The sequence below is a fragment of the Rutidosis leptorrhynchoides genome, chromosome 6, assembly GCF_046630445.1.
Source record: "Rutidosis leptorrhynchoides isolate AG116_Rl617_1_P2 chromosome 6, CSIRO_AGI_Rlap_v1, whole genome shotgun sequence".
Classification (NCBI taxonomy): Eukaryota; Viridiplantae; Streptophyta; class Magnoliopsida; order Asterales; family Asteraceae; genus Rutidosis; species Rutidosis leptorrhynchoides.
In genome coordinates this window covers 437,360,728-437,369,052 of record NC_092338.1, presented here as the reverse complement: position 1 = coordinate 437,369,052, position 8,325 = coordinate 437,360,728, and positions in this window count along the sequence as shown.

Here is an 8,325-nt window from a genome sequence, read left to right as displayed (position 1 = left end):
GTGCAGTCGGTACGGTTGGTGCTGGTGGAGCTGGTGGAGCTGGTGGTGCAGACGGTCCGGCTCCAGAAGTAGAGGCTGCGAGGTGGTAAGGCTTACGGATGAAGGGATCAGCAGGATACGGCACAAGCCGCTTACGGGCGGTAACCCTACGACGCCGACCAAATGCATCAGTGAATGCTCAACCTCCGTTGATCCCCGGAATAATGGTGCCGTCGAAACGGTACCGCTTCTTCGGCGGGGTGGAGGGTGGCTGAACAGGTGCGTCATCAAGGTCTTCCTCGTCGGAGTCATCGTCACTAGAGTCGTCTGTGGATGAGTCGTTGGATGACGGGTCATCTGAATCATGTGGAGGTTGCTGCACGGGTGGCTGTACTGGCTCTCCTCGAGCGGCCATCATCTGTCGGTATCTAAAAGGCGGGATCGGCACGAGTCGTCCATCAGGAGCGCATCGGTACCAATGGTGATACTGGTTACGGAATGGACCTTCCCCAAATTCTGCGGGAATCACAACATCACCGGAGCGAGGCTGTGACCCCGAGGGTCCTGGGGCAGATGGAGCTGGAATCTCAAGGAGGTCCTGGGCTCCGTCAGATGTAGTCACTGGGGCGGGAGTATGGCTGCTAGCTCCGGAAGATGAAGCGCCGGGGTCACTGGAGGATGTCGCCAATGGGATCGGTGGATCGGTAACAGTGACAGGTGAAGTGGCTGAAGTGTCTGAACTGCCCAAAACGATAGCAGGTGGAATATCCGACATCTGAACAAGGAAAAATAAATTTTCCATGTCAGTAAGTCATAAAGTAAGCACGTATTAGGCCAAGTAACTACAAAAGTCTAAATCATGTGTAACAGTAACTAGCATGGCAATAACGACAAGTACCATGCAATCGAAAGTAGATAATAGCATGCAGTAGTGAAATCATGTAATAGCATACGACATATAGGAGTAAAAGTAAGCAGCAGCATGCAGTAAGTTCAGCGGAAACAAGTAAACTAGCAAGTTGTAGATTAGTCCTATTAGTGAATCCTACTCGGGTCGGTCTTAGACTCACTAATGAAACCTAATTCCCTACAACCAATGCTCTGATACCAAATGTGATGCCCCGTACAAAACCATCGTGTACGAATCATCAACAACAGGATCATTACAAGGTCAAACACTATATGCGTTTTCAAAACAAGTTGCATTCATGATAAAAGGTGACATCATAAACAACGTCAAATGTTTTACATCCAAAAGTATGCTTCTATGAATGGAAGCAAGGATAATAGTACGTGACCCTTAGGTCGTTACAAATCATAGTTTCAAAAGTAATAATGTTTGAATGCAAATAAATGTTCATGCAGTGACATCTCTAAAGCAGCGGGTGACTACAGCAAGACTAGTACACAGCGGAAGCAGCTAACCTTAAGCACCTGAGAAAAACATGCTTAAAAATGTCAACACAAAGGTTGGTGAGCTATAGTTTAAGTATAACAGTATGTAAGGTAGGCCACGAGATTTCAGTGCTACAAAGAGCGTTTCAAAACAGTATGATAAAGTATATGTTTAACCGTGGGCACTTGGTAACTAACTTAACGTTTATACCCCCTGAAAGTACACTTGGCAAGTGCGTATGTTTACGAATTATTAAACACTCGTTAAATGCTAGCGCGACTAGCTCGAGTGGGGATGTCAAACCCTATGGATCCATATCTAAGATTCGCGTTCACCGGTTCAAAAACCAATGACTAAACGTTACCGAGCTAAAGGGAATGTTTATGCCGTTGTATAACCCACACATATATAAAGTTTAAGTACTCGTGCCTAGTATGTAAAACGTAAAATGCGCATGTATTCTTAGTTCCCAAAATAGTTAAAGTAAAAAGGGATGCTATAACTAACAGTGGTAAAGTAGTGGTAAAGTCGAGTCGGGAAATAAGCAAGTACGTAGGTCCGGAAAGTCCTCAACCTACGTCAAATAGTACAAGTCAGTAAATCATCCCAATAGGTTTAAATGTAAGTAAATTAGGTCTTAAGGGTCATCATCATTCATCATCAAACAAAAGGTGTAAAGTAAGTTTTGTTCATGAAAAGAGTTTAAAACAAAGGCTGAGTTCGGTCAGTCACCACGGCCTCTATACCTACTGAAATATTGTGGTAAAAATCCCAGAAGCAAACTTGTCTTCGTTTGACTGTGGCGACAGTCTAAGTGCGAGTAGGTCAGAATTTTCAGCACAACGTTAAAAGGACATAGTGACGATCGGAGGGCCATAAATCCTAAACCGTAACTCGGATTAAGACGAGTCCTAAATGAAAAGTTATCTAATAGAACAGAGCTAACTGAAAATCATCTTTACAGTAGCCCAGGTCGTACTGATCAGACCCAAAAACAGTAAAACAGTAGGTTCCGGTGGTTCTTGGTGCTCGATGCTTATCACGGTTCTCATCCTTGATGCATATAGCTTCAAGTGTACAACTCGTTGATGTGTTTGCATTATCTTAACCAAGGTTTAACCATCTTAACCCAAGTGTAAGTCTAAGATAAGTAGCACAACTCAATTAAGTGTTGCAAGTGTTTTGATGAACCAAAGTTACATCAAAGTCTTAGATTTAACACATACATGAAATATAAAAGTAATATTGAACTACAAACTTGAAAGTAAACAAACTAATCAAGATCTTAAGATGTAGAACATAGTTCTTAGTTAGATCTTGAAGATTCAAGACCCAAAGGTCTAGATCTAAAGTTATTAAGTTAAATCTAACAAAAGTGTATGAAGTTATAACTAAAGAGTTACACTTCCATGTTCTTGAACTTTCAAGTTAACCTTTGTTCAAGAAAAATGAGATCAAGATTAACTAGTAATACTTGACCAAATCACAACTTTAAAGTACATAAAATGAAGAAATAATCTAAATAAACAAGTAACTAGTTCATTGTTGTTCATACTTTAAAGATTCAAGCCTAAGTCTTGATCTTTAAGTAAAGTAAACTTTAAGTTTACAACAAGAGCTTCAAGTATGATATTACAACACATGAACTTTAATCTTTAAACAAGTATTAAGTGTAGATCATAAACTAGAAAGTTTATGTCTTGTATGTCTTGTAAAAACAAGATGATATGAAGAATCAAACTAAAGAGTTTGATTCTTAGTAACTAGTAAGTATCAACAACAAGTAAGTAATTAAACAAGAACAAGTAAAGAACAAACAAAGATTGATGATGATAAGAGTGTTTGGTGCTACGGTTTTTAATAAGAAAAGAAGAGAAATATTTGCTTCAAGTTACTTACAAGATGAGAGAAAAAGAGAGAAATGAATTGCAAGTAGAAGTGTGAGTTTGAAATGAGAGAGTTACAAGTGAGAAGTGATAAGAAAAATGAAACAAAACACTCCTCAAAGGCCATGTAGGCCGACGGTTCTTGGGGGAAAAGAGGGAGGAGATTTGTCCACAAGGTTCTTACATGTTAAAGTCTTAAAAGTTGGTTACAAAGGGGTGTTGCATGGAAAGAACAAGTAACTAGATCCTTTACAAAGTTATCCACCTAGTTTAGTTCTAAATAATACTTACATGTGTTAGTGGGCTAACTAGTCCATTAAGGAAGTAGGGTGGGCTCTTTAAGTCCATTAATACTAATAAAAGCCCAAGTTTCATTAATTAACAAATTAATCCAATAAAGCCCAAGTAATTAACTAATAACCTTAGTTAATTAAAATGATTAATAAAACTTAATCATGGATATAAATAATACTTGAAAATATTATTCGTGTAATGTACGTGTGTCACAAAGACGTTTCGGGCATTTAAAGTCAAGTATGGTAACAAGTAAATGTAATAACATACATTCGTTAAATCACAAGTATTAATAATAACAATTATTAATAAATAAACGTTGGAAAATCCAGGGTCGTTACAGTCTTTAAAGAGTAAAAATTTGGCGCTACTGGGTAAGTGGTGTTGGAGGTTCAAAACCGAAACCGACTCACTTTGGGTTAAAATCATCCGTAGCATTTATGGTTCGGGTGGGGGCTTGGATATAGCATCCGATTCAATTCGGGTGACATCTCCGGGTACTTGGGCTAACATTATCAATGCAGGAAGAGCAATCGAGGAATATAGTTTCGGCTTTAGGAATTCTTTTGTCACCATAATTGGAAACAGAAGCTCAACTTCTTTTTGGAACGACATCTGGATCGATAATTGCAAACTAAGTTCAAAATTCTCAAGATTATTTCACTTGGAACGCTCGATTACAGCAACTGTTGGCGACAGAATCAAAGTTTCAGAGACGGGAGACATTCAGTTTTCGTGGGATTGGGTCAGAAGGCCCACTGGGCGCAGCGCGGACGAATTGGGCTCTCTTATGGATCTGCTGGGTTCGTACGGGTTTGGGTCGGAAGGAAGTGATCATACTTCTTGGTCATTATGCAACTCTGGTAAATTCACAGTTAAAGTTCTATCCATGTTGATTGATGAGCAATTTCTTTCGGGTCATGTGGATGGTATGGAGACAATGCGTAACAACTTGGTACCGAGAAAGATAGAAATATTTGTTTGGCGTGCCCTTAAAAGGCGGCTACCGGTTCGATGCGAACTCGACCAAAGGGGTATCGATATTCACTATGTGAGATGCCCTCTTTGCGATGATGAGTTAGAATCCGTGGATCACACTTTAATCTTTTGCAAGCACTCTATAGATATATGGGATCGTGTTTTTAACTGGTGGCACTTGGGATCCTTCTCAAACTTTAGTTTGGGAGAACTTCTACGTGGTAATATACCAAATGCATGCTCGGGTTTCGGTAAAAAAATAATACAAGCCATCGAATGGATTTGTGCGTATTTCATTTGGAAGAATCGAAACAATATGGTCTTTCGTGATAAACTCTGGACCGCTCCGGTGATTCTTAATGAAATACAAATCAAGTCCTATGAGTGGATTTCGAGAAGATCGAAGGGAAAGAACTTTGATTGGTTGATTTGGCTTCATAATCCAAACGTGTATCTTACCATGTAATTTGTATTTTGTTTTTGTATTTACCTCGTGTTGCTTGGTTTGCTCACTTGCAAACTAAGTTTTGTCGTGCTTTGACTTTGTGCTGTAAGTGGCCATTATACTGTAGGCACTTACTCTATTGTACATCTCGTTTTTATAATTGAATATACTTGCTTGCTTTTCAAAAAAAAAAAAAAAAAAAAAGCATAAAACCTATAATATGTTATATTTTTATAAAAACTTTGTTGTAATAATGTTGATGTTATTTTGAGATAAAAAGGATAAAGTATTTCTGGTTCAAGATACCTAGCGAGTGGTAGATATTTCTATTAAGATGTAAGGTGTCTAATTGTATTATCTCGTTATCAGGGGCAGACCTATGAATGGTCAGGGTAGACCTATGAATGGTCAGGGTGGGTCGCCCGCCCCTGGTAGATTTCCAATTTTTAGTGTTATTTTTTTCGGTTTTTCGATTTTGCCCCCGGTGGAATTTTTTTTTGCCCCAAACCCTTCATATTTTGTCCCAAAACCTCCATATTTTGCCCCAAAACCTTCGTATTTTGTCCAAAAATCTCTAAATTTTGCTCAAAAAACTCTATATTTTGCCCCAAAGCCTCCATATTTTCCCCAAAAAAATCTCTACGTTTTAGAAAAAAATTTCACCCCCGGTGAAAAAATTTCCTGGATCCGCCACTGCTCGTTATCATTTTCGATTATTTAGGTGACCATCATGCTCGAGAAGTTTGAATACCTATTCAAAATTTGTATTGTATTAATTCTGACAAGAAAACGTATAGAGGTTGTTAGTGTCGCTTTTGAGGGTACGTGAGCGAGGTTATATGCACTCTAGTTTAATTAAATTTATTGATTATTGATTATTGATTGTTAACTCATTAATTTTATTGTTTAGGAAAAGAAGGGGGAAAAGCAACATCCTTCTAAGCGTCCAATGCATGGCATCTAAATACCAAGACGATTTATTTGTGTTAAGGTCACTTAAAACTCTTTTACCTCTTATCAAGATCAAAACTCAATAGAATCCTAACAATTTAAGTGGTACTTTATAAACAAAATTATAAAAGGTGACGATTTATTTGCATAAAAACACTAATCTCAAAAATATACGGAGTCATGTCTAAATTTAGTAACGCTATATACAATTTTAATAATATTTTATAAAAAAAAAAACTCTTTTTAATGGGGTCAGTACACTCATCATTGCTTTTGTGTATAATTTGTGATAAATTTTAAAATGCCAAATACCTAACAGGAACACTACACTTATAAACAACATTTTTATAAACATGATGGAAAGCGATTACTACGAAGTAGTAAATAACATAAACATAAAAAAAAAATTTAAAATTATAATAAATTCACAAAATTAGGATTGGAACACCTATAGTGTAGGAATACTATACTTAAGCACTCATCTGTTAAGAGTTGTTGGTAGGGTGAGGTTTGGAATTTCAAAATCATTACGTTTCTTAGTGAGATTCTTCTTGATTACATTTAAGCAGTAGCGGGCCAAATACTACATATCTGAAGAAGTAAAGATGCCTTTCTAAAATCCTTTTCCCACGAAATCGATTTACCTTCGTTTTTGATGAGAACACGACTAACGATCTAGAGAAAATGTTTATGGAGGAATTTCACAAATTAAAGTGTGAAGAATTGTGAGTGAAATCGATTTAGTTTTCTACGTTCGTTTCTTACGAGAACACAATCGAACTACCGAGTCATTGCCTAAGTAGTATACGAGAGGCAACATGTTTGTCCTTAACAAGAAGGCGTATGTTCGATTCAAGTGCCGAGATCTAATTGGTACTGCTAGCAGTTAGCTTCTAGGAGAGAGTTTTCTAAACCTTCAACTGTAGTTTCAGCCGCCAACTAATCATTCCACGTCGCCAAAACGTTAGCCCCTTTCTGCGTGCTAGCATCACGCACACCCGAAAAATTACCCTCCACGCCGTGCTACAGGCGTGTTGGAAGCGTGTTGGGTCAATTTTGCCGTCAACATGCGCGTTAGATATAGTCTTGTGGTTCATTTTTTTTCGGTCACTTCAAATGCGGTCAAACGACGCCCATAACTTTTAATATGGGGCTTTGTTTTTTTTTTTTTTAATTTTCAAGGAATTGGGCATTGGTGTGACGAACAACAACACTTAATTACTCCGTAGATCTTGACATATTTTTACGTTATTACTGTAATTCATTTTCACTCAATTTTTAATCATATGGCATATCAAGAAATTTTTTTGAAAACAATCTGCACAATATGACGGTAATACTCTTCAAAATAATATTGTCAAGTTGTATTCATCTCACCGAAGAAAAACTGTCTAAATATCTTCATTCTGTAATTTAATTTTGACAAAATGAGATTATTTGAAACGGTCAATGAGATGCTTGATGCAATCTATCTATAGTTTCTATTATATTGCTAAAATAATGATGTCATTATTAGCCTAATTTCTTTGTTAAGAAAAAATCAAACAAAAAAAAAAAAAAAATTCTAAACAAGGTGAGTGATGTCATTAATCTAAATAATTTCGAATTAAAATTAATTCTTATTAATTATTATTATTATTATTAAATCTTATTAATAATTATTTTAATTATTAAAAATAAATAATTTTGAATTAGTTTAATTAATTATTTTGAATTGAGTACGAGAATGTATATAAAAGCTACGCAGAAAGAAACAAATTTTAAATTTATATTTTAATTTACACTTTTAAAATAAAATAACAACCAATATTATCTTTATCTCTTATGATTGAATGTGGATTGTTTAATATGCATTTTAGGTGTTTGATGAAATGTTCAGTTGACGAGTTTCTTAGTCGGACTCTGTGGTTTCACGGGTCATTAAACTAAATAACTTTAGCATTTACATTCACTTAATACCTAAAATATATTATTAAACTGTTTCGTTTAAACATACTCGTGATTCCACGGGTCATTTCACTAGTTGAGATACCATTCTGCTCTTCTGCCACATGTCATCCAGAATATCTAAACTGACACGTGTTTATATCTTCATTCACTAACATCACTACACGTTGACTATGATCTTGATTTGAATTTTGTTGAATACGAGTATAATAGAATAATACTCCGTATACTTTTCAATTATATACTGAAATAATTAACTTTAAATGCAAAATATATACAATAAACTAAAAAATAATACGAAAAAATAATATAATTATTTATAGTCAGTATCAAATTTGATACAATATCAAATAAAACAAAAAAAACAAACAAACAAAACTCAATACCACATAGGTGGTGTACGGGGGAAGTGAGATGTAGACAATCCTTCCCCTATCCGAGAATAAAGA